We start from the raw sequence: 22309 nt of genomic DNA, 5'->3' as shown, positions 1-22309 counted from the left end.
AAAAGAAGGCTTCAAGAGTGACCGAATGTACGGCCGAGAAAGGAACCTTAGGCAGGTAGTCAGGATGAGGGTGTAATATTGCTTTAGCCATTCCTGGGGTAAAATCTAAGCAGGATGGCAAGACAGACAGAGCCTACAAATCCCCAATTCTTTTTAGAGAAATTAACCGCCTTAAGAAAAACCATCTTGAGAGTCAGAAGTTTATCAGATGCAAACCTTAGAGGTTCAAAGGGGGTCTCAACCAGATTCTGTTCGTAGCAGGAGGTCTTAATCGCATGGCTCCACGAACGAAGCAAGCGAGCAGAGGTGGTTTCCTCAATGGCTTCCCATCAATCAAGGCATGGCAAGCTGACAGAGCGGCCATATAAACCCTGAGGTTGGCGGAGCATGTGCCTGCTGATAATTTTCCCTGCAGAAAAACCAGAACTGAAGCAATCTGGCAGTTAACTGGATCTGCATTATGTGCACTGCACCATCTTACAAAGACTCCCCATTTATTGGCATAACTTCTTCTAGTAGAGGGAGCCCTAGCACCTAGAAGGGTCTCGATAACTTCAGGTGAAAGCCCAGTATCCTTCAGTTGGTACCCTTCAGGGGCCAAACATGAAGGTTCCACAACTCGGGCCAGAGATGAAATATTGTCCCCTGAGACAGAAGGTCCCTCCTGTCTGGAATTGCCCAAGTTAGAACCATACCTTGTTCGGCCAACGCAGCGCATTAGTAAGAGGCAGGACCCTTGCTGGCGATCTCTGGCCAAGACTCCCGGGAGCAGAGAAACCGGGTGACTCAGAGAGAAGTAGAGGGGACATTGCGCTGTTTGTTGGGAGGCAAAGAGGTCCACTTCTGCTCTGTAAAATCTCAACCAGATTTGTTCCACTACCTCGAGGTGGATTTTCCACTCCCCTGCCGGTATTTTCTGTCTGGACAGTAAATCTGCACCCACATTCAGGCATCTGGGGATATATACTGCTCTGATTGACAGGAGCTTGCCCAGGGCCAAAAGGAGAATCTGCCGTGCCAGTCTGTTGCAGCTGGCAGGACCGTAGACCTCCTTGATGGTTTATGTAAGAGACTACCGCTGTGTTGTCCAGCCTGACCTGCTGCCTGATAAGCTTTCCCCACAAGCTTAGAGGTGGTCCTATACGGCTTTGTGGGGAGAGTGGGTCTCTTTAGAGATGACGCAGAGCCAGATGAGAGATAACCCGCAAGTGTCTCTTCTACCCGCAGCATCATGGAATACCCCCGTGCCTCAGCACCCACGATAGTCGAATATGTTGATGTCAAAGATACGAAGACACAGGAGGTATAAGTGTCCTCCGTGAATGAGAAAGCTCGTCATGGAGGTCATCAAAGAAAGGAAGGGACTGAAGTAGCGTTCCCTTCCTTTGGCCACCAGACAGAAGTCTGTCTTCCAACTTTGAGCGTTTGAGGGTCTCTTGTTCACGTGGCCAGTCTAGCTGTATTCTGGCCACCGCCCGAGTAACCACCTCGAGCAGTTCCTCAGCCGCTTTATTATCATGCGAGGAATGCTCAGAAGTGGGTTGCTCAAAGTCCGCAGACTCCAGAAAGATTTGGCGTCCCCCTCATGAACCAAAGAGGTGCCGGAGTGTGCTTCAAGATCACGAGAAGGACCGGCTGGATCTGGGGAGAGAGTGAGCGATAGGCCAGATCCATACTAGAGCCCCACGATGGAAGAGTGGGTGCTGACTCTCGGAAGTAAGCGAGACGAGTGTGAAGCATTTTGTCTGAAAGCAGATCGTTTTTGACTGGGTTGAGAAGCACAACACACTCAGAATGGTCTGAAGATAAAAGACCTGACAATGCACCTGTGGCGCATCTATTTATAGCACCTGTACCAGTGCATCCTGATGATGTCACAGGCGGAGGCTATAAATTCTAGTCAATTTCATTGACGTGTTGCACACATATTTACAGCTGGTCACTCCTAAATATGTTCCCAAAGCGCTAAATCAGTGCAGCTTCAAAGTGTAGCTTTTGATAGGGAACAGTAGGTCTCAAACCAGAATTTGTTCAAAATCTCTCTTTATGAACTGCATCCACAGCTATTTACTCAATAAACAACTTAGATAACTGTGATTAACTAATATTAAATTAGTATTTTGATTAAAACAAGTGAATAAATATAAAAAAGTGAACAAGGATGAAACAATAGCTGATCCGTACTGCTCAACTGATACCGACATGAAGAGTGTGGCCTCTCACCCTTTGTGTTTGTGTTTTCCACAGTGAACATCAGAGTCCCAGACAGATGCAGTGACAATGCTCATTTGTGTGAGATAGGAAGGAGTGTCAGTGTCCATGATGGGGACTAGCGAGGTTAGGGTACAAGGGCTAGATATTTGATTGTTCTGTTGGGTTGAAGGTCAGAGGGGAGACAGAAAAACGGGTGACACTCAGGTTTTGTTGACCAAATTGCTTTTTGTGTATGGAATGAAAGGAGACACAGGAAGGAAAACTCAAGCGAGTGACTGTAGGAATGAAGATGGACGGAGAAAGAGACAGGGATGCAAGAGTTTTAGAAAGTTCACTTAAAGAGCAACAAACAAGTCTTAGCATACTTGTCAAGAAGTCTACCTATAATATAAACAAACAGACACTGCCAGTCTGTAAAAGTATGTGTGTCTATTTGTGTTTTTGTCTTACAGGCTATTTTTGGTCAAATTAATGAGACTAAAGGAAAACTGTGAGTACACTTACAACCCTTACCTTGTAAATGGAATCAGATTTCTTTTTGATAGTAGTTCTAAGTCCACTGCTGTTTTTGGAATCCAGTTTAGGCTACCTCTAACGTTACTGGATTATGTTTCCTATCCTACTTCTTTTTGAAAACACTAGAAAGAAATAATGAGAAATGAAAATGTATGTAATGAATGAGAACAGAACACAAATAATGCTATATTTACCACTGGGAAACTAAGCTAATTTGTATACCCGAGTTTCTGAGTTGGTAACAGCCATAAACTTTCTACATGGAAAAGTAAACATTTTCTTATTCTTTTTTTTCCCAATGCAGCTGCCTCGCTATCGCTTGCCATTTCAGTCACATACTGCATATTTAAGTATATCAGTAACCATTTCATGCAAATAGTACATTTTTTAGACAAAGAACACGACATGTATTCGACCAAATGATGCCACAGAAATACTAGACTAATCGTGCAAGTTAGGACAAATCAAAAACACACAAGTAGGCACACATACTCTTGCAAATGGTAGTTTATTATGGGTAGACATGTATTGCATTGTGTCTGGTTAGGGCATGGTGTTAGACACATAAATTCCACTCTGAGGAAATACAGACATGTTTGCAAAGGGCGATTGTGCTGCACGCATGAGTGGCACTGAAGATTGGGACAAACAGCCAATCAGACTTGTGCCTCGCAGGTTTTTCTTTCATCTGTTTATCGAGATGTGTATAATTTACCAAGTACTAAACAGAATTTCTTGTCAAAGGCCAATCTGTGACAGGTCTTGGATTGGGAAAAACATCCATATCTGGCTTATGGCAGGTGTTAATTCCCTGTTTAACAGTTACTTTACTGTTTGTCTTTCAAAGATCTACCTGGAAGTTTAGAAAAGATCAAAGATTGAGCAATCTTTTCCTTTTCTTTGATGTGTCTTATTCTCTGTGCTTTCTATCTGCTTTTGTGCAGGTCCAGAACAGACATTTGTCAAAGCACATCAGTCAAAAACACTTGTGTGTCTTTGTGTGAGTATGTGCAAGTGTCTATGTGTGTGCATGTAGCTTAGCTCACTGACCTAAAATGACCATATCTAGGCCAAGACAGCTTCGTTATGTCTGCCAAAACACTTAACATGCATTTTACGCTAATTGAAATAAGCAGAGTATGCTGCCATTATTCATTTAACAAAGATACATGGTATCACAGAAATGCCCTGACCCTCTATTGAAACTGTCGGGTATTCGGATAAGTCACCTCTCCCTACTGAGAAGAACATAAAGCAGTCCTGACACTACAATTGCTATGTAATCTAATCTTCATACTGCTCTCCCTTCCTCAGTGCATTAACAGTAGCACTACCTTTAACACTAAACGACTTAATGATCTCCAAGTATTCCTCCGAGCCTTTACTCACTCCCCACCACCTAGTTTTGTTCTCACACAAGAATAGCCACTGATGTCATCGTCTGAGTTCAGTAAAAGACACGCACTGAAAAATGATCTGAAGGATGCTAGAAAAGGCTGTTAATTCCCTCCTGTTCCTGTAAGTACTTAAGACTCATCATAAATAGACTAAACTTACTCTATGTCTGTGATATGATTGGCTGGATTGAGTGTCCATAATTTTGGCAAAACTTATCAGTCATGCTTGTTATTTCAAAAGAGCCCAACTGTCTGGTTCCAGAAGTGAAAATTCCATTCATTTATCCCATAGACTAATTGATTATCAACAATAACTTATAAACTTTTAAAAACAGACCTACCACGAGCTATGTGTTCATTGATGGTATATGCTTCCGTTGAAGCAATCTGCGTTATTTTAACTATTACCCATGGTAAAGCAGAGAAAGATCCACCAATTAGAGAACAACATGGATAAAACTTGGCTTGGAGCGACAGCCCACTTCCATGATGCACTGTAAATGACATAATTGAGTCGGTCTCTCTTGACCCTTAAACTACTCTTGTACACATCGGAATATTTAGCAAAAAACATATATTGTTTCTATTGTTATAAACTTATAGTCAACCACCTATAATCAATAGTTTTTTATTCAATGGCATCATTTGTAATGCTTCTTGGGATTGCAGTGTGTACCCTCTTAAAAGACAGTAAGTACACAGCCTTGTACATTTGTCTTTATTTCTGAAAAATTCTTTTTTTGACTCAAAACAAAGTTTGTGATGTTGTGATTTTCCTTGGAGATGCTTGGTTTGGTTCATGCCTTACAACTCTTTTATGAATTTTATAAAAAGTCTGGAAGAAATTAATGAGGAAAATAATTCCGGAACCCAGACGGCTGAAAAAGTGGGTGGGCACAATTGCGATCTATTATCAATATGAATATTGCTCATGCTTACAAGTGTTGGGGTGGGCCTTTTGGGCCAGTAAGCAACCACCCAGAACACCCTAGCATATGTATAACCATGCACTAAAACAATTCAGAACACCATAGCAACCACCTAGGACACCCTAGCAACCACATAGCCATGTCATGGCTACCACCCACTTCAGCCTTGCATTGTGGCTTTTTTTTTTGGCATGGGTAAGCACCACTCACATTTATTGTAAGTACTAGGTGACTCCCCTGACTGGCTTAGAAACCACTTGTACCTTTAGAGGAACTGTCAGGTTCACCCTAGTTCAGTTGTGGGCTCAGGGGTGCCAGACGGTCTAATCCAAACAGGCTTAGAGGGTCTTCTTGGCATTGTACTGCCTGGATCAAAATACGAGTCTTGCAGTATTCACATTTTTTTTTTTTTTACTTAAATGGATTGTTATTTTATTTATTTAGCACCATGAGTATAAAAGAACAATATACAAACACAGAACAGAGGACAAAAATGTACTGGAGTGATTTTAAACCCAATTTTCATATCATTTAACTATCCCTTAAAAGTACCTTTCTGAATTTTTCTGGTTTCTTTGTGTGATTTAATAGCCGTGTAGATTCCTAAGAACTTATTCCAAATTGAATGTATTCCAAATTGTGTTTTTTATTTTTGGGTGGAGCATGCTGTGAGGCTCAGAGCTCACTGCCAATGCAATCATCTCATGCCTTTCTACTTAAATTAAAGATCTGTTGGTTTGGCTCAATTTTTGCTCTTTTACTGTGTGCAGTATGAGTATGTACTGTACTCTCCTGATGTCCATTTCCTTCTGTGGCTGACTAACTAGAGAAGAGGTTTGTTGATCTGTGTGTGTGTGTGTGTGTGTGTGTGTGGGTGCATAGGGACAAGTTCTACCTTGCTGACACTCCCTGGTATCCATGTTTCCCTTACTAAAATAAAGTGCTCCAGCAAACTCCTGTAGCAAATCTCTGTTAAACATTACCATAAATTTGCCAAAAAATGTACTGCAAGTGTGCTGCAAATAAACAATTTTTAAAAGGTCTTTTGTGTGTGTGTGTGTGTGTGTGTGTGTGTGTGTGTGTGTGTGTGTGTGTGTGTGTGTGTGTGTGTGTGTGTGTGTGTGTGTGTGTGTGTGTGTGCTGTTCCCATAGCTCTAGAGAGAAATCAGTATTTTCTAAGATGGCACAGAATGTCAGGTCATGTGGGATAGTGTGACCCTAAAAAGGATGTAAACAGATATTGTGTTTGTTGCTGCTCCCAGGATGCAAACAGCTAAGGGGAAAAACTAGGTTTGAGTTACATCTGCTTGTATGAGAGAGAGGAATCAGAGTGGAGAGGAGAATGAAAAGAAGATGGCAACAACATATCCTGACCAGGCATTTTCTATATTCTAAATGATGAGAAAAAAACTAAAACAAAACTGCACACAGATGTTCATTGTTTTCTACGAAATTGGCTCAGGTTTAATCGGATTGCTTTCCAATGCAGCAAAAAAGTTATACAATTAAAATATATATATTTAAGCTTCTTGCTGTGTAGCACTGTCGCATCACATCAAGAAAGTCCCTGGTTCGAGACACTGCTCACCCTGGGCCTTTCTATGTGGAGTTTGCATGGATTTTCTCTGGGTGCTCCGGTTACCCCACAGTCCAAAAACATGCAAGTTAGGTGAACTGAAAATTTGAAATTGCCTGTTGGTGTGAGTGTGAATGTTTATGTCTGTGTGTCTCATAGCTGTGATGGACTGGCCACCTGTCCAGGGCGTTTCCCTGCCTTCGGCCCGATACAACTGGGATTGGCTCCAGCACTACCCTACACAGGACAAGCGGCTAAAGAGGATGGATTTTACAACATGAGTGGTTACATATACAATTGTGTATACTATAGGTATTGTGATACTTTAGCTGGTATCTGTCACGATTACCTGTTGTCTGCCCTGTGTTCTCTGTCGCACTATCACGTTTATGTCATGTTTCCTTGTCTGCTCCGTGTTTTCCACTTCACCCGTCACCGTTCGCGCTCCATGTCGTGTTTTCCTTGTTGTTCGCCCCGTGTTTCACTGTCCTTGTCAAAACTACAATTCCCACAATTCCTGGCCTCTCTCACTGCCTGCACTCATCATTGTTCTCACCTGTGTCTCGTTTAGTCTTCATTGTGTTTGTGTATTTAACCGTGTCTGTTTCTCCTTTCCCCCGTCAGTCTTTGTTGTAAGTTGATGCCTGTTTCCCATGCTTCCATCATTGTTCTCCCCGTTGTTCTCCCCGTTGTTCTCCCCGTTGTTCTCCCCGTTGTTCTCCCCGTTGTTCTCCCCGTTGTTCTCCCCGTTGTTCTCCCCGTTGTTCTCCCCGTTGTTCTCCCCGTTGTTCTCCCCGTGTACGCTTCCTGTGTTATGTTAACCCTTTGTTTGCCTTTCGTGTTTTGTTTATCATTTTCCCATCGTGGATGTTTACTTTAGTTCATGTTTTGTATTACCCTTGTTGTCTAAATAAAACCTCCGCTGCGACTAGATCCACATCCTGTGTCTGCCTCCACCTTCAACCGTGACAGAAAGACCGACCGCAAAAATGGATCTAGCAGCGGTTTTCACCACACTGGCCCAGGCAAATTTTCCCATTCGCGAGTACTCACGGCTCTTCTCCACGGTCGCCATCCACACCGGGTTCGACGACGCTTCCCTGAAGCTCATCTACCGGGGCGGGTTATCATCAGCCCAGTGTCGGGAAGCGCCAGAATCCGGAGAGCACACGTGGAGGGAGTACGTGAGTTTCACCCTCAAGAAACTCGCACCCGAGGAACCACTCCTCGTGTTTCCGGCTGTCGAGCCTGAGCCCCTGCCTTCCCGGATCGATGAGCCAGCGCAGCCAACTTCTTCCGCCCGGAGAAGGAGAAGGAAAGCCTCCGCTCTCCAGCTCATGCCTGCCACGGTCAACGAGCCAGCACCCGTGCCTGCCACGGTCAGCGAGTCAGCGCCTGCCACGGTCAGTGAGCCGGCACCTACGCATATCACGGTGAGCGAGCCAACGCCTACGCACATCACTGTGAGCGAGCCTGTCGCCCCTGAAGTCCCTGAGCCAGCGCCTGTAGCCTCGACCGTCCCTGAGCCAGCGCCTGTAGCCTCGACCGTCCCTGAGCCAGCGCCTGTAGCCTCGACCGTCCAAGAGCCAGCGCCTGTAGCCTCGACCGTCCAAGAGCCAGCGCCAGCAGCCAGGACCGTCCAACAGCCAGCGCCCCTCGAACCCTCTAGGGCTCCGCCTCTCGAGCCTCCCAGGGCTCCGCCTCTCGAGCCTCCTAGGGCTCCTCCTCTCGAGCTTTCCAGAGCTCCTCCTCTCGAGCTTTCCAGAGCTCCGCCCCTCAAGTCACTCGGGCCTTCCAGGGCTCCGCCCCTCAAGTCACTCGAGCCTTCCAGGGCTCCACCTCTCAAGTCTCTCGAGCCTTCTAGAGCTCCGCCCCCTGAGCCTCCTACGGCTCCGCCTCCCGAGCCTCCCACGGCTCTGCTCCCAGAGACTCCAGAGCTTTCTACGGATCCACCTCTTAAGCCTCCTACGGCGCCACCGCCCTCGGCTCCGCCTCCTGAGCCCTCCTCGGCTCCGTCTCCTGAGCCCTCCTCAGCTCCGTCTCCTGAGCCTTCCTCAGCTCCGTCCCCAGAGCCTTCCAGGCCTCCGCCTCTAGAGCTGCCTACGGCGCCACCGCCCTCGGCTCCACCTCCTGAGCCATCCTTGGCTCCGCCTCCTAGGCCTTCCTCAGCACCGTCTCCTGAGCCCCCAGAGCCTCCCTCAGCTTTATCTCCAAGGCCCCTTGGATCAGCCCTAGCCCTTTGGCCTCCTCCCAGGCCCCCTGAACCAGCCCTTGCCTTACGGCCAGCCTCCGGGCCATCTAAACCCGACCCTGCCCGGGCAACACCTCCCAGACCACCGAAACCTGTCCCTGCCCGGTCGATACCTCCCTGGCCTCCTAAACCTTTCCCTTTGTGCCCCCGCGGACTGCCTAATTGCCCCTTGTGCCCCCACGGACTGCCTAATTGCCCCTTGTGCCCCCACGGACTGCCTAATTGCCCCATGTGCCCCCGTGGACTGCCTGGTTTCCCCTTGTGCCCCCGTGGACTGCCTAATTTCCCCTTGTGCCCCCATGGACTGCCTAATTGCTCCTTGTACCCCCTTACTCTGTCTTTGTGTGCCATGTGTCCTCTTTGGTCTGTTAGTTTTTCCTCCCTTCTAGCCCCTCTCGCCCTGTACATCTGTTTATTCCTGTTGGTTTTTCCCTGCTGTGTCTTAAGTCCGTCTGGAATCCGGTCCTTTTGAGGGGGGATTCTGTCACGATTACCTGTTGTCTGCCCTGTGTTCTCTGTCGCACTATCACGTTTATGTCATGTTTCCTTGTCTACTCCGTGTTTTCCACTTCACCCGTCACCGTTCGCGCTCCATGTCGTGTTTTCCTTGTTGTTCGCCCCGTGTTTCACTGTCCTTGTCAAAACTACAATTCCCACAATTCCTGGCCTCTCTCACTGCCTGCACTCTTCATTGTTCTCACCTGTGTCTCGTTTAGTCTTCATTGTGTTTGTGTATTTAACCGTGTCTGTTTCTCCTTTCCCCCGTCGGTCTTTGTTGTAAGTTGATGCCTGTTTCCCATGCTTCCATCATTGTTCTCTCCGTTGTTATCCCCGTGTACGCTTCCCGTGTTATGTTAACCCTTTGTTTGCCTTTCGTGTTTTGTTTATCTTTTTCCCATCGTGGATGTTTACTTTTGTTCATGTTTTGTATTACCCTTGTTGTCTAAATAAAACCTCCGCTGCGACTAGATCCACATCCTGTGTCTGCCTCCACCTTCAACCGTGACAGTATCATAACATAAGATGCTATTGTGTGTATTGTGACAACTTGTTCTGCAACTGCTAATCTACAAAATCTATAATAATCGAAAATTAAAACATTCGACACTGCTTTAAATTTTCTCTGTCAGTGACGCCACTTTACAATCACTTTAAAGTAGAGAAAAATGTGTTTGCATGATAAAAATCATTTGAAAAATGGTTAAGCAGAAAAAACTCATCCCAAGTTGTCCAGTGCACATGCATTCATTATGTTAAACACTTCAAAGAAAATCACAAGCACACAGTTTAATGTGGGTCGTTGTTGCATCAGGTTCATTAACAGTGCTTTTGCTGTTTAATGCTCTTGGGTGTTATTTCTCTCCAGTAAAATGTTTGTGTTTACCACTTGTAACAAATCTCCTTTAAATTTCACAGAGCAAGCGAGTGTGCATGCAGTCACGTGACATCAATCAAACTGATCGCAACAGAAAACTATGCAGTTTGACAAAATCAAATATAGGTTTAAATGTAATCAAAATTCCCTTATAGTTATAGAATACAGACATAACAACATTCCAACTCTTACCAGTTAATACTTAGATTGTGCTTTTGTTTTTCTTTAATATCATTTATAATGCTGTGGTTTAAATTGTCCTGCCAAACAGATGACAAACAGTAAAAAAAATGAAAAATTCCATTAATATTTTAACCTTTTTATTTAAAACCTTCTGTCCACAATGTACAGCATACAGTTTTTTTTTTAAATAAATAAACTGTAATAAAATACTGGAACAAAATTAGCTTTTTTTTAATCTAATTTATCAATTAATTAAAGAAATAATCGAAGATTAATCTATTATATAAATAATCAATAGTTGCTAGGCCACGAACATACTAATATGTTTTCTTTTGAAAACGCATCTTCTTCTCTATGTTTTGGCCTTCCGTCCACACCGAGACAGCTTTTTTGAAGGCGAAAACGTAGCTTTTCGAAACCGATCTCTCAAGTGGATACATCTGAAATGTACATAAATAGATGCCTCATTAGCGGCTGTTCCTATGGGCCGCTATATGTAAGCTGTCCACCATATTGGAAAAGTCAAAGTAAATAATTCTAAATATTGAATATTATAAAAGTGACTCTAAACAGAAATTAAATATTTAAAGCTCTTATACTGTAAATATTATGAATTATCAGAGGTTCTTACAATCGTAGGCAGCACAATATTGTGGCACAAAATTGTAATGCAAAAAGTTGATATGGAGTTCAGAAATTATAAAACATAAAAACAGGTATCAAACTCTGTATCGGTACTGGTACTCGTTCTCAAAAAAACGGTATCAGGACATCCGTAGTTACTACAACCTTCACATTGCATTCCTTTAAAGGTGACGGGAAGTTTACACGGAATTGCTGTCTGTGACAAAACAAGAGTAACAGTTAAGAGTTTTCATATGTTTTAGTGTTGATGAGAAACTTTTAAAAAAATGCTTGAAAACACCAGTGTGGAAGGACAGCATTTCAAAATGCAGTTTCCAAATGTATCTGGATTAATTTGGACAAAGCCCTGGTAAAACCATTGAAACAAATGAAAGGAAGTTACAAGATGTGGATCTAAGTGCAGCAAAACAGTCTTAAATAAAATAAACACTGTACAGGATAACTGTGTAAACACAGGAACAAAGCAAACATCTACAAAGGGAAGGGGGCCAATAAACAGGAGATCAAAATACATAACTGACAAAGACTAAGCAAACAACAAGGCATTATATACACAATGGTTAATGAGTAAATGAAAGACAGGTGAAAACAATCGAGGACAGCTGGCAGTGATGAGGGCAAGGAATTATGGGAAGTGTAGTCCGGGAGGAACAGATGACAGGGGAGAAACACAAGGCAAACAACAGTGAATCATGACAACCATAGTGCTTTTGTGTGTGTTTGTGTGTGTGTGTTTGTGTGTGTGTGTGTGTGTGTGTGTGTGAGCGTGTATTTATCACTTTGTGGGGACCAAATGTCCCCATAAGGATAGTAAAACCCGAAATTTTTGACCTTGTAGGGACATTTTGTCAGTCCCCATGAGGAAAACAGCTTATAAATCATACTAAATTATGTTTTTTGAAAATCTAAAAATGCAGAAAGTTTTCTGTGATGGTTAGGTTTAGGGATAGGGTTAGGGTCATGGGATAGAATATATAGTTTGTACAGTATAAAAACCATTATGTCTATGGAAAGTCCCCATAAAACATGGAAACACAACATATGTGTGCGTGTGTGTGTGTGTGTGTGTGTGTGTGTGAAGAAGAGAGAGAGAACTTTGTGCATGCCCATGTTTACTCTCTCTCTCTCTCTGATAAACATTGTCTCCATCTGTCAGCTCAGATGGTATTGAATAAGAACTGGTGTGTTTTCTCTGTAACTCAGAACAAGTAGTCTGAAATATTTGATAATCTCCCACATGGCCACAATGTCTTTTATTTGAGCTGTCTGGAACATACACATCAGACAGACTGATCAAATTACTACAGTTCTATAAAACTCCCTGGGTCTAATTCACTTAATCTCTCTCTCTGATGTAAAGAGTTCTCAGTATTCCTTCAGTTTGACTTTTGCTCCAATACAGAAGTGGTTTACTTTGTAAAGCAAACACAAGTAAAAACAGATTACACATGACACCCTCATGTATTCCAAACCGTATGAGTGTTTTTCTTCCATGGTACATGGTCATATTTTGGTGACTGGATCTCCTAAAATGACAGATCAAAATGATATGCTGAGAATATACAGTATATAGTTATATGCTGAGAATATTTCCTTCGCCGCAGCGATCAAATCTAAAATATCTGTGTTCAATAAAACATTCCCTGTCAAAATACATCATGCCAGATTTGATGTCAATGACGATCGGTCACATGACTCTTGATGTGCCACGTTTGAACTGAACACAACCACAAATTAAATTTCAGCTACAGCGGAGGCGAATATTTTCAGATAATAACATCTTTATTTTTGGTCTGTTCTTCACACTATTGTATAGCTTCAGAAGATGTCAAATCTAGCACACAAAACACTTTGCCTATTTTACTGTGTTTTCTGTCCTTTTTTGAGCTTGACAGTCTCTGTCCCATTTATTATTGTTTTATGGAAAAGAACAGCTTGGACATTTAGCAAAACATCTAATCTTGTGTTCTACGAAATAATGAACATCACACAGTTTCGGAACATCATGAAGTTGTGTAAATAATGTTAGAATTTGTATTATTCCTGTAATGCAAAGGCTAATACTGTTATTTATTAATTTTATTAATTAACTTTTTATTTCAATTCCATCCCATCTGCTATCTGGTTCAACAGTCTTTGTTAGTCATTCCCATAAAATAAACAAATGAATCCCACAAACGATCAGAAAACGGGATTGCGCCATCTCTTCTTAGGAAATGGATCATCAAAATGTCACTTGTTTATAACTGACTTAAGAGAGCAACGTACCACAGTATACATCACACAACTGCCCACTTCCCTCTGCCATATATTGGAGGATGTGGAGCCTACATGGAGGGCTAATTGTGGCACAGCGGTCCAGACATTATTTTCAGCCATCTCAAGCCTTAATATAGCAGCAGAGATTCCCATCAAGAGGCCGTTGCTCCCTTACACTAGTTGCTCTTGAAAAGTATTCAGAATATAGCAGCAAAATGAGGCTCTTGTCTCCCCAGAGTGGAGTTAACTGTGCCACATGCCTTCAGTGGAACGCAGGTGAATAAGTGCGAACTGGAAGCAGGTGGCTGTGTTTGTAATGCATTTCTGCTTAGAGAGGTGGACACCACAGATGTTCAGAAGGGGTTTGTCACTGTAAGTTCTTTACCAAAGTTTAATTGTAGATTAAGTGCAGAAGATTAGATATTAGGTAAGTCTTACAAGAAGAATGATCATCTTTAAATTGCTCATACTGTAGGGTCAATCAGTCAAATATTTGTTGGTACTGATGGGGTGGTCTGTGTTTATGTATTTTAACAGGCAGTGTGAAGTGAGATACAAACGGTTTTGTGATGATGTCATCAGGGTAGAGTTTGAAAGAAGTGCAGTGGTTTAGGAGAGGATGGGCAAATCATTTTCAGATTTAACACCATTATGAAATAGCCTTCACAACCCAATTTAATCCAATAATGGGACATATTTTCAAGTGAAAAATAAAGAAAAATTAAGAGGTATTAAATTCTCAATATAAATATTTATATTAAGAATTTATGTTAATTGATTAAAATTAAGTATTGGACATAAAGAATAACACCGTATATTTTTCATTTGTTATTAGAGATGCCGGATAAAAGGTACAGAATGCCCCTGAAAATCAAATCGAGGGGGCTAATATTATACCTTAATAGAAAAGTTAATATCTGCCCCTGGTAGGACACATTTTATATAATGTATTTTACTTTTGAAAATACTAAATAGTAATTTATTTTATACATTATTATAAAATAAAAAGGAAGTAAACATTTTAGGTTATGATATTATTGGTTAAAATGATTTTTCCTTGCCCACATAGACTTGGTTACATCAGAAGAGAAGAGAAAAGTCATTTAAGAGGCTGAGAAAGTAATTACATGTTAATGAATGTTATGAAAGCAAACATTCTTAGAACAACATTTAATTGCACACAATACGACCAGAGATGTAATAAATAGAGTCCATTTTAATTTCATGTTGTCTTTCATTTTTAATACTTGTTTTTATGTCATCATATGCTTTAATAGGTATATGCATATACATGTGCTTTATAGACAACAAATGTGTTTGTGTGTGCATTTGTGACTCTGCACACTCAGTGGCACTGGGGTCAATTGGCAGTGATTCAGCTGCAGTTACTAAGATAGAACAGAGCAACGGTGACTCACAGCAGGATACAACACGTCACAGCGCATGTGTTACTGAGAGAGTATTTTGAGGGGTTGGCTGATTGTCTGATTGCATTTGGGAGGATAATATTGCATGATGTGCATACAGTACATACTGTGACAAATGGGACATTAAGAGTTCTCTTTCCAGAATGACAGATTTTGCTCCATCATGGTCAACGTATTTATGGGCACTGTGAGAGCCATAAAAGATATTCAAATTTGTCCTAGATTAACACACACACACACACACACACACACACACACACTCTCTCTCTCTCTCTCTCTCTCTTGCTCTCTTTCTCTCTCTCTCTCTCTCTTTCCTTCCTGATTTTTTCTTCTATGTCCTCAAGAGACATTTTCTCAGTTACAATTTTATATTCGCTCAATGGTTTGCTCAATTTTTTTATTTTGCCTCATTCCCCCTTCCTCTGGCTCAATGTGTCTTCTCCCTGTTAGGCTGATCAGAGCTAGTCTGTCTCCAGGCATGTTTGTTGCATATTGGTGTATGTTTTCCCCTCTGGTACTGTAAGACCTTTTCACAGAAATGCACTATAATGCTTCATGTCTGTAATGCTGAACGCAAATGGCTGGTTTGCATTGAGAATTCTCTGACATCATGTTTTTGAAATGGTAATTTAAGTGGCTATATCAAACCCCCCGTTCACTCATATATATTCTCTATTCCACCAAAACAAAAGATCCAGGTGATGTAAATATGAAAAAAAAAATAATCCACAAAATAAGAATAATATTTCAGTAATATATTAATATTAATATAATATTATAATAATAAACTTGACTGGACAACAATAAATAATATTCTTATATCATACTTTTTCATTGGCCTACTGTACTGTTGTATTGGTGCACTTAAATTATACTTATCATGTTAGTGAAGAATTACATTTATTATATTTATTGAAAAACTGTGGAAAACACATCTTCATTATCTTTAACTAGATTTTATTTCAAGAAACATTTTGAATCTATTTGGGTACAATGCCTGCTTGGATTAATTAAGATGAATTAAGTTTTAATTAGTATTATTTAAAATCCCTTTTATGTAACTTCTGAGCAAATAAATATTGATCATCATATATCGAATAGCATCAACAGGCAGAAAAAATTTAGAAATACTTTTTAGAGCCATATCACCCTGCCCTATTATGATGTGAAATGCCCTATGTTGAACGGTTGCTTGAGGCCTTGGAAATTGTATTCCCGCAAAATGTGTCATAAATACGTTTGATCCTTTTTCCTGGAAAAGAAAAACTGTTCATTTTAAATACATGTATTGGTTAAAAGATAAATTTGTCAACTTTTAAAGGTACATTAGCACATAGATGACTTCAAAGCTAACAGACATGACTAACACCCACCCTCTTTGCATGTGAAATGAATAACAACAGTTATTTATAGGTTGGGGCAGTGTTTGAATTGTGTCCTTGGGGGATCCCATTAAACTGACTGCTCCTCCACCATTTTATAAAGCTATGTATCATATAAACAAATGATCTGTACAATTAATCCAGCTAATCATAGCCACATCTTTAATCACAGATTGTAATTCTCTTTAATAATCACTGAAATGTGCCAAACAAACTGTGGAGGTTGGACTGATCTGGGATCTTGTTAAAATAAAGGAGTTTTTAAAATTATGAGTCAAGAACAGCACAACTTATGGTGGATATTTCCCAAATCTTACTCATAAGACTGAAGCATACTCTTCTTAAGTTTATGAATGCAGATGTTTTTAGCTACACAGCTTGTTTTCATATGTTGGTGCATTCAAAAATGTGCCATACTGCAGTTCATAACACAATGTAAGTGCACATTAGGTTGAATTATCTGCATTTTATATATGTATACGTACTTGCGTAAAGTATGTTAATTGGCCTTATTATTATATACCAGCTGGAATTTAGCATGGTCTTCTTCTGGTGATAAACAATGTCTATCATACTTCCTTTTTATTGCATACTTCACCATGACTGTCCAGGCCAAGTTTGAATCAGAATCAGAAAAAGATTTATTGCTAAGTATGTTTTTTACACATACAAGGAATTTGTTTTGGTGTTGTAGGTGCGTTCACACAATCTCTAAATATATGAAACAAGAATTAAAATATAAGCAATATAAATATAAATATAAATATGTCCACACAGTATCGATTAAAAGTAAGTATAAAATAAAAGAGAGGGCCTTGTTGATAAGGCAAGTGGCAGATGGGCAGAAACTGTTCTTGTGGCGTGAGGTTTTTGTCCTGATGGACCTCAGCCTTCTGCCAGAGGGGAGTGATTCAAAGAGATTGTGGCCAGGGTGGGAGAGATCAGCCACAATCTTTCCAGCACGCTTCAGGGTCCTGGAGTCGTACAGGTCCTGAAGCGGCGGCAGATTGCAGCCAGTCACCTTCTCTGCAGACCGGATGACACGCTGCAGTCTGCCCTTGTCCTTGGCTGTAGAAGCAGCGTACCAGATAGTGATGGAGGATGTGAGGATGGACTCGATGATGGCTGTGTTGAAGTGCACCATCATTGACTTTGGCAGGTTGAATTTCTTCAGCTGCCGCAGGAAGTACATCCTCAGTTGTGCTTTCTTGATGAGGGCGCTGATGTTCAGCTCCCACTTGAGGTCCTGGGAGATGATAGTTCCCAGGAAGCGGAAAGACTCCACAGTGTCAATTGTGGAGTCGCAGAGGGTGATGGGGGCAGGTGCAGGTGAGGCTGAGTTCTTCCTGAAGTCCACAACCATCTCCACTCTCTTTAGAGCGTAGAGCTCAAGGTTGTTTTGGTTGCACCAGGTCACCAGGTGGTCAACCTCCCACCTGTAGGCAGACTCGTCACCATCAGAGATGAGTCCGATGAGGGAGGTGTCGTCCGCAAACTTCAGAAGCTTGACAGACTGGTGACTGGAGGTGCAACTGTTAGTGTACAGAGAGAAGAGCAGAGGAGAAAGAACGCAGTCCTGGGGGGATCCAGTGCTAATGGTCTGTCAGTCGGAGATGTGTTTCCCCAGCCTCGCATGCTGCTTCCTGTCAGACAGGAAGTCAGTGATCCACCTGCAGGTGGAGTCAGGCACACTTAGCTGGGAGAGCTTCTCCTGGAGCAGAGCTGGGATGATGGTGTTAAAGGCAGAGCTGAAATCCACAAACAGGATCCTGGCATAGGTTCCTGTGGAGTCCAGGTGCTGGAGGATGTAGTGGAGGGCCAAGTTGACTGTATCGTCTACAGGGGGTCCAGGAGGGTGTCGGCGATGTCTTTGAGGTGAGAAAGCACAAGGCGCTCAAAGGACTTCATCACCACAGAGGTCAGGGCGATGGGTCTGAAGTTGTTAAGTCCTGTGGTCCTTGACTTCTTGGGAACAGGAATGATAGTTGAAGACTTGAAGCAGGCTGGCACGTGACATGTCTCCAGTGAGGGGTTGAAAATGTCTGTGAACACTGGAGGCAGCTGATCAGCGCAGTACTTCAAACTGGATGGGGAGACAGCATCCGGTCCAGCAGCTTTCCGGGAGTTCTGTCTCCTGAAGAGTTTGTTGACGTCCCTCTCATGGATGGAAAGAGTCGTCACTGAGGTGGGTGGGGTGGAGGGGGGTACTTTTAAGGTGGGCATTGGTGGGGGTGCCCAGGCCCCTGCTGAGGTGGGGAAGGTGGAGGTGATGCACTGTGGCTGGAGCTGTTGGGAGGTGTCATGGGGGATGGTTTCAGGACTGTCCCTTTGTCTTTCAAAGCGGCAGTAGAACTCGTTCAGGTGGTCAACTCGTTCAGGTGGTTCTGGTGCTGGAGCTTCTCAGAGTACCGTCATTTTGCCTCTTTCAGCGCCTTGCTAAACTTGTACTTCACCTCTTTAAATCTGTCTTTGTCACTACTCCTGGAGGCCTTTTCCTTATCAAAACTCAACCTTCTGAATTTGGCTGTAAACCAGGGTTTGTCATTGTTGTAACTCACCCTGGTGCGTGATGGAATACAGCATTCCTCGCTGAAGCTGATATGACATCACAGCCACTGTGTACTCATCTAGACTGTTTGTAGCAGTCCTGAACACATCCCAGTCAGTGGTGTCAAAACATGTCTGGAGAGCCTCCACAGCCTCACTGGTCCACTTGCTTGATGTCCTCACTTCAGGTTTGCAGAGCTTTAGTTTCTGCCTGTACGCAGGAATCAGGTGGACCATGAAGTGGTCAGAGTTTCCCAGTGCAGCACGGGGGACGGGATGATAAGCCTTCCTGACTGTGGTGTCACAGTGATCCAGAATGTTCTCCTCTCTGGTCGGGCATTTAATAAACTGTCTGAATTTAGGGAGTTCATGAGTGAGGTTTCCTTTGTTAAAGTCACCAAGGACAATAACTAAAGAGTCCAGGTTGGTCTGCTCCACACAAAGTATCTGGTCGGCGAGCATGCGCTGTGCAACCTGCACACTGGCCCGCGGCGGGATGTAAACACGACCAGAATGAATGAAGCAAACTCACGGGGTGAATAAAAAGGCTTACAATTTATGATGAAAGATTCCAGGTCAGGAGAACAGTGCTGCTGGATCACTGTCACATTGTTGCACCAACCGCTGTTGATGTAAAAACAGATTCCTCCACCTTTAGTTTTGCCGGAAAGTTCAGTGTCTCTGTCCACTCTGTAAATTTGGAAGCCTGCCAGCTGCAGTGCAGAGTCCGGTATAAATCCACAAAGTCACGTCTACGTGAAGCACAAAACAGTAGATGAAGAAAAGTCCTTGTTTTTCCCCAACAGCAGTTGTAATTCCTCCAGTTTGTTGGGCAGTGAACGCACGTTAGAGATAAATATTCCCGGTAACGGTGTGCGTAATCCTCGCTGGAAGACGCACAAGCGCACCTGCCCGTTTCCCTCACCTTCGGCGTTTCACTGCATGAGCAAAGTTGAGCGCACCTTTGACCAGAATGTCCAAAATTTCCAGTGTAGGGAGAAGAAAAGTAGGAAATAAGTCCTCTGGAGTTGTACACCTTATGTTCATGAGCTCATCTCTGGTGAAAGAGCTCCCGGTCCCGGTACTCGTCCCGGTACCGACGAGTTAAAACCCAAAACAAAACAAAACAACGCGCACACACACACACTGAGGCGGCCATCTGTGGCGCCATCTTGTGAGAACTATAAATTGATGTGTAAATGTGGGTGTTCATGTGTTGATGTATTCATACATGCAGGGCTGCAGTTAGGAATTCTTGGGACCGGTACAAAATGAGTTTAGCGGGCCCCCTCAAGTCCGTTGTCTGGCAGTTATCCCATCAACGTGCGCTACCTGGACGCTTTCGTGATTGCACGCTTACTCCGTGTATATATCTGCTTCTCCCTCTATATGCGTTTAGATGTGCTTTTCAATAAAGAAAAAAGATAGCCGTTTATCAAGCGCTGAAACTTTGTTTGGTGCAGAACAATCTGGAATAATGTTATACATTATAAAGGTCACCTTTGCAACCTGAACTTGTTCAGAATGTTAAATATGTGTGACACCTGTGCTAAAAACAATCTAGACGCAGCATAACAAATGAAACAGAATGCAGGTGTCTCGACGTTCTTTTTAACTTGACACAGTGTCTAAAAATGTGTCAGTCCTTTGCGAGACACTGAAGAAACAGAAAGACGCGGTGCAGCATTCAAGGACGTTCATCCAGTGCGTTTACATTGAAAAAAACAGACTAGATACACGTCAAAACACATTAGCTGAGAATGAACCCTAATCATCCATTCATGTGGATCTGTGAGTGAGAGAATAATACATTAAGTAGTATCGCATGAATACTCAGGCCCAGTGACATCACTTTATTTTCATTAAATTCAAAACGTTCTTGTAATGTGACACTGGGGTGCAGAAGAGGAGGAGGTGGCATTTCACCACATTGTAAATAAGGAACAAGTAAAAAAAAAAAAAAGAATAAATAAGCAAGAAAAACTAATGCCATCAGTTTACCATTAAAAAGGCAGGAGGGTTGAGATGGAACAATGCGGTGTGAATGTAATGAAATTGTGACAGAAATACTACAAAAATACATATTCAATAATATTACAGTAATATATTATTACAGTTCGCTTATGAACTCTCTTAAGTTATCACAGACGTCCCCACATGATGTTTTACATTTGATAATTTAGTATGATTTGTGGGTAAATATTGTTGTTTATTCATTGGCTACGTATTGATAAGTTGGTACATTTACCAGTTTTAATATGATAAACACAAATGTATATATATGATGAATAGCCTATTATTCTTCCATGAACTCATTTAGTGGAAAACATGACTTGATTATTTTAAACTTGCAGAAACCCTGTTTGAAAAGCAGAATTACATGTTCAAATACCTTGTTGAATGTGCACCCCAGCCTGGGTGTATACATTTTTCTTTACATATTTTAGCTGTCAGAACAGCTGAAATCACTCATAATATTCACAATAACATAATATTCGTCAAACCAGTCTGTAACTGCAGTCACGTCTGATACTGGTGTGGGGGAAAACAATCCCATCACACTAAATATATTTCTGCTGCAGATATGCATGTTAGAGGTGACATTCCATATGCATCTCATATCTTGTCACTGAATAGCTTGTAGTTTTCAAAGCAGTCTTTTACCCTTTATATAAAATAGCTGGGGACAAAATATCAATTGTAGAATTTTTGCTTTTATTTGGAGTAAGAAAAAAAACAACACACCCACTCAAACTTTCTTTCAAAATAGTCAAATCTATTTGATATTTCTTTTCATTTTCCACATGGAAATAACTAAGTACAGTAACCAGGACATATTTTCCCCTATGGCAATTCACAGCATATAGATAACCAGTGTTTCAGACTGTATCTATGTGTTAATACAAATTATATTTAGAACTGGATAATATTTAAAACTTAGAAGTGCTTGAAAAAGATGATTACAGTGCCATGAAAATGCTTGAAAAGTGCTTGAATTTCACTCCTAATTAAATTACGAACCCAGAATTTTGTTTTCATAAATTACAAACCCGAACCCAAAGTCCTACTTGAAAATACCTAATAGAGTATCCTTTTTGGTAACACTTTGCAACAAGGTTCCATTTGTTAACATTAGCAAATGCATTAAGTATCATGAATAAACAATTAACAATATAATTTTTACAGCATTTACCAATATTATTTAATGTTAGTCAATATTTCATTGTTAGTTCATGATAGTTCACAGTGCATTAACTAATGTTAACATACATATCTTTTGATTTTAAAAATGTATTAGTATATGTTGAAAATAACATTAACTAAGATTAATAAATGCTTAATAAGTATTGTTCATTGTTTGTTTGTGTTAACTAATGTTGTATAATAATGTTAACAAATGGAATCTTATTGTAAATTGTTAGGTGAAAAGGATGGATTGATGTTGAATAGCCTTTTGGATACACATATTTTCTGTGTCCATCTTCTTTTCCTGGTATTTTTATTAAAGCAATTGTTATTTTCAAAGCTATTTTTCTTTTTCGGCTCAAAGAATCAGCAAATTGGAACTTTTCTTGGAATTGGAAGGAAACTAGATTGAATTTTTTTGT

The sequence above is a fragment of the Xyrauchen texanus genome, chromosome 21 (genome assembly GCF_025860055.1).
Source record: "Xyrauchen texanus isolate HMW12.3.18 chromosome 21, RBS_HiC_50CHRs, whole genome shotgun sequence".
Classification (NCBI taxonomy): Eukaryota; Metazoa; Chordata; class Actinopteri; order Cypriniformes; family Catostomidae; genus Xyrauchen; species Xyrauchen texanus.
This window is presented reverse-complemented; position numbering follows the sequence as displayed.